We start from the raw sequence: 5,907 nt of genomic DNA on the forward strand, positions 1-5,907 counted from the left end.
CACCGCGCCTGAGCGACTACGTCTCTCAAAACGTCAGCAGGTGGCGAGACTTCCAGCGACTGAAGAGAGCACAGATAAGACCACCGGGATAGCTGCAGCCAGTCCAGTAACCTTACTGACAACTGCAGCAGACTGGAATGGACTTGTCGGGACCATTTCTGAAGTCAACGTGTGAAAATAAGCGGATCGTAGTGGGCACCGAGTACGTTACCGCCTGCGCCGCAACGAAAGCCCTACCCAAGAGTACCGCGGGCAAAGTGGCAAAAATGTTTGTTGAGAAAATTCTGTTATGACATGGTGCCCCAGAAGTGCTGATTAGCGACAGAGGAACTCCTTTTTTGGGGGAGATTACTCAAGCCGCCTTGCAATAAATACAGCTCGTCAAGTCACCGCAGCACAATAGGCTACCACCCGCAGACGAATGGCCGTACCGAGCGGCCCTACTGGATGAGATCCTGGGGTACATTTCATCCATCTAGGTCGACATCGAACATAAAACCTATATCATATTCGCTTACAACACCGCGGTGTAAGAAAGAAAACAGATCGTTCCGTTCTTGCTTCAGTAACGTGCTAACTTGGGCTTCCTTGTACATGTCTGAAGAAAACTAGTAACAGCGCTGAACAGCGGGACGTGACTGAAACAGACGAAGGTCTTAGTTTGACCGTCTCAGTTATCTGTCAGTCTTCTGTTTGGCTCAGTTCATCGGTGTCAGTCACGCACCATTGCCAAGCGCTGTTACTCATTTTCTACTTCAATCTTGTCTAAAGGAACACGGCGACGACTCTCGATGCCATCCTACTAAACGCCACCGACGAAGGCAAACAACCTCGACGTCGCCGCCCATCTCCAGCGTGCCGAAGTACCACTCGCTAAGCTGCGCATCCAGAATAAGGAAGGCACGGACAGACAGCATTACAATCATCGACAACGCTACATGGAATAGCAGCCCGGTTGCTGTGTTTGTGTTTAGACTTCGATACAACGACGAGGACTTAGTGAGAAAATTTTGCGACGCCATTTCCGACCCTGAAGACCATCCGACATACTGGCGAACTGGAATATGAGTAATTGCAAGACGGCATTTCGCAATCACAGAGGTGCCGAGCACCACCTAAAGTCGTCCTCGTGGTTCGCCTTAAGCCATTTTACGCCCACTGACGACTTTAGGGGATTTGTTTCTTTGTAGCTTTGGCGTTTTCTGGACCACGGGTACATTTTTCACTGCGGTGGTTTGTGGCAGAATCGAGATGTTCTTTATGTGGGCGGCTTGAACACCTGTACACGTTTATCTTTCAGTGGTGACCCCTTTTCAGCGACTAACAAATCTTGAACGCACTCGCTTCGCGCAGGACACGGCTCCTTCTATTGAGCGTTTCGCGGATCTTCTATATAGTTCTATCCGTTCTCTGTTGTCATCGAAGCTCGTGCCATCTGATTGTAAAAATGACGGGAGTTGTCTAGTACTTTTGGGAAGGCGCTTGAGCGAAATTGACTACGCTGGAACTTTCAACGAATCATGTTTAGAATCGATACAGCTTCCTGCAGTATACTAGAGGGCACGCTGGCTGAAATCGTTGAGCCACAGTGGGAATTATGGGACGTACATGGATTTGTCTTAACTTTGTGCTTGTAGATTCAGACTTTCATGTGGCTTTGTTCATTACGCTTTATATGCCTCAGTTGCCGTAAATTTCAGAGCAATCATGCATTTCGAAGTCGATCAGACGCCACGAACACGCTGCAATTGCTACTAACTGCTACGATTGAGCTTGTCGAGTTGGCCAAATCTATAGGCGCCAAGCGTCTCCAGGCACTGGCTTGCCCACAATAAATTCATAAGGACGTTTCATATGGCATGTCGATGCATGCGTCCGGGGTGAGGTCTGCTTCCGACCACCGAGCATGATGGACGTACGATAACGGGCTCAGCCGGAGCGGCTACAGCGGCCATGCCTTGTCACGGAACCAGGGCTATTGCATCGGACAACGAATACCAGGTCCAACTGCATGCTTTGCCTACAAGTCATTTTCTGTTAAACATCGTTTTCCAGCATGGGGGCATCAGTGACCGCCCATACCAATTGGAAGGTTTTCGTGATGCGATCGCTCCGCTTTGGCTCCTGCCAGAAGTTATCGCCTTAGGGGCGTACCGCATGAGTCACTCGTGGGCAGTTACATTCAAGGATACCGAGGCCGCAAAGAAGATTTTCAAGATCGGTAAAAATGCGAGATGTCTCGTGATCGACCCTGCAAACCGGCACGTTACAATAAGGCTGCACTGGCTCCTTCACAGCGTACCAGACGAGGATGTGCGGCTTGCCTTCTCGTCATTTGGGAATGTGACGAACGCCTCAAGAGAGCTGTGGCGCGCACACGGCATGTCTGATAAGGGGTCAACTACGAAGCTGGTAACCCTGAAGTTGAACGCTGGCGTGAAGCTCGACAACCTGCCACAACAGGTGAACGTAGCGACAGAGCTGGCGCTTGTGGCCGTGTCGGGCAGGCCACCCCTGGGCCTTCGCTGCCGTGGCACGTGTCATATTCGGCGTGACTGGAATATTCCACGGTATGGTTCGTGCCGTCGCTTCAGGCACGACGAGGGCCAGTGCGCACGGACGTACACCGACGTCACATGGGCAGTGAACGGTGATGAGACGTCAGCACTCCTCATGGATGAGGCTGAGGCGGAAGAGGCAGCGGACCAGCGGTGCAGGAGAGCACGTCGGCTGCTACTCGGGTGCACCAATTGAACGCGCAACCAAAGGCTCGCGCATCGCCGGGACAGCCGCCTCTACCTTCGGCACAAGACGTCGAGGTGTCGTCGAAGACCACAGTGGAAACGCCCGAGGTGACTTCGGAGAATGCCATATAACCGGTGGCAGAGCCCATGAGCGTTTCCCCTGAAGGGACCTGTCACATTGCTGGAAAGCGGTCGCACGATGATGCCGTGAGCAAGGCGTTGCTACCGGATGAAATAGGTGCTGACGAGCCTCCTTTTAAAAGCAACATGCAGGGACAAGGCGAATGTCGTGGAAACTGCGGCCGCACATTCCGCACGAATCACGGCTGGCGGGGAAGCCGCTTCCGCAATTCCGTGCTGTAGATCCCGAAATGGGGCGTGGGGGGCTTTAGATGCTGTCGTGAGGTTAGACACCATAAGATAGGGTTCTTTTTTTTTTCTCTCGATATGTGGATCCACCTTCCTGAAACACTATGTGTAGCGGCTCTGAATGTACGAGATCCTTGAGCAAGAAGGCGACAGTGTTAACTTAGTCGCCTTCTCTTAGAGAACGATGTACACGTAGTGGCAATCCAAGAAACCCATACCCATATTGATAGCCAGGAAGCGACTGATCGAATGGTGTCCACTTTCCGTCAGCATTACGATATTTCTGTGTCATTCTGCCGGAGCCTCTAGTGGTTGTGCCCTTTTCATCCGCAATAGCGTCGGTATAACTCTGCAGTCGCTCTTCTCGCGCCAAAGTGGACGCCTCTTGATTGTTGACTTTTCGCACTGGATCTGAATTTCTGTATGGTTTGTACGTATGCTCCTAATGTAGAGGCAGAGATAAAACAATTTTTGAGCATTTTCAGATGTATCTCGATTGTAAAGAAGTACTAGTTTTTTTGGGGTGCCTCTATTCTGTTTGTTGTTTGGTAGACCGCGTAAATGGTTTGCCAGTACGAGATAAGCCTGCGGATGTCTTGAATGTAGTAGTTGATGACTACAACTCAGTAGATATCGGAAGTGTTGTCACAAACAGTACTTGTCCGCAATTCACACATTTTCAAGGTTATAGCCATGCTCGATTAAACAGGCTGCACGTATCGGTTGAACTTGCGCCACTGTGCGCATCGTACGAGGTTAAATCAGTGTTATTAGACCACTCTCTAATTATTAAAACATATGGCAAAAAAGAAAACGACAAGTACTTTAATTGGGAACTTTTGAAACTTAATGCGAAATTTATGCAAGATCAGGGTTTCATTAAAAAGAAGCTACTCGCAGTGCAATGTTTAAGTCTGATCTAGAGTAGGAGGATTTTAAGCAAGTAGTGAAAACGAAAGTCATCCAAATAAGCAAGATATTGCGATATGAGTACAAACGAAATGAAACAGTGCTTCGTGAGCAACTGGAATTTCGTACCGGTACAGACAGCTCCCAACCAGGTACTTACACTAACGAATTAGGAAAAATAAAAAGTCACTTGGAAGGAATTGATGTAGAAAAGTAAACAGCGGTGGTTATTCGTGGACGGGCCAAGAAGCTCTGGGCCGGTAAAACGCCCAGAAAACGTCCGTTATAGGGAGAAAAACCATACGCTAGCAATAAGGAAATACGGCAAATAAGAAACGGGAATGACAATACGGCGGATGGCAATGCTATCAAATGCGTCGTCGCTGATCATTTCAAAAAAATTTGCCGCTCAACCGTGTTCAGTTATACGGGGCTTTAAAGCAGAATTTCTGTCGTTAGTGCCAAAATTGGAGGAAGAAGAAAGAACGCGTCTGGAACAGCCAATTTCCCTAAAAGAAATAGAGGATTCAATAGATAGATGCAGTACCTTTTGGCAAGGCACTTGGCCCTGACGGCCTAGAATTACCATTTTATATAACATTCAAAACAATTATAGCCCAGATTCTGTAAAAGTTATCACCGAATTTTATGAGCAAAATATATACCACTGTCCTTCACAACTTCGCACATCGTTCTCATCCCAAAAACTGAGGCACTTGAAAAACGTCTGTTGGTGAAGTCTTATCGTCCGATAAGCCTTACCAACGGTGACTATAAAATATTTATGAAGGTGTTGGCCAAACTATTGCAGGCTGATTAGCACGCATCAGACTTGTGGTATAAGGGGTAGAAGCATCACCATGAACATACACGTAGGTCGAAGTGTGCTAGAATGCTGTGATGTAAGTGGTGAGCGAGTAGCTATGGTGCAACTAAATCTCGCTAAAGCCTTCGACCGTATTTCCCACAATGTTCTCTTAGCCGTATTAGAGCATTCCAACGTAGGAGTTGTAATAGCAGACGGTGTCAGGATTGCGTGAGCTAACTGCTCAGCTCGGGTCATTAAAAATGGGGACCTCACAGACAGCGTGCAAGTGCGGTCCTCTGTGAGGCAGGGATGTCCGCTGTAGCCCCTGCTATTCGCGTCCTACCTTGAGCTTTTGTGCAAGGCCTTCCAAAGCAATGAACGGATAACTGGCTTCAGGTTACAGTCAACACAGGTGGAAATATTGGTCTATGCCGATGACATCGCCATATTCTGTTCAAATAGACAATATTTGTGAGGGCGTGGCGGCAGTTGAAACCTTCTGCAAATGCACCGGGGCGCCAACAGATTGAGAGAAGAGATGGATTTTGGAAAAGTGACCGGGAAGAAACGCCAGACTACTTCGCTTGACTTCGGTGGTCAACCACTGCAACAATGTATCTAGGCGTGCCTCTGCACTCTTATTGCGACCCTTAGGCGTACTGGAATGAACAAGTGGTGAGAGCGAAGGAAAGGCTAAAGTGTGGCAAGGGCAACGGCTGTCAATGTTCTCGCGTGTCACAGTCTGTAACCTATTTTTTACCTTCAAGGTAAGGGACGTCACGTCCCATATCTTGAAGGTAAAATCGTCCTTATCAAATGCAGACAGGCACAATATATGTTAGAAATATTGTACATACAACTATAAGGAGTCTGTTACATGTTATTAGGTAATGGCCAAGGTTCCTCGCACATGCTGTCAATGTATATTTTAGATGACAGCCAGACGATTGTGTGTTTAGGAGGTAGTTCTATGCGGGTATGCCCCCTGCTTCTGCTCCGACAGTACTGCGATGAAAGAGATGTTAAAATGCACAACATTTTGATGGAAGACACAAAAGATAGACAAACACAACGAAG

This window comes from Dermacentor albipictus, chromosome 7, assembly GCF_038994185.2.
Source record: "Dermacentor albipictus isolate Rhodes 1998 colony chromosome 7, USDA_Dalb.pri_finalv2, whole genome shotgun sequence".
In the NCBI taxonomy this organism is placed as follows: Eukaryota; Metazoa; Arthropoda; class Arachnida; order Ixodida; family Ixodidae; genus Dermacentor; species Dermacentor albipictus.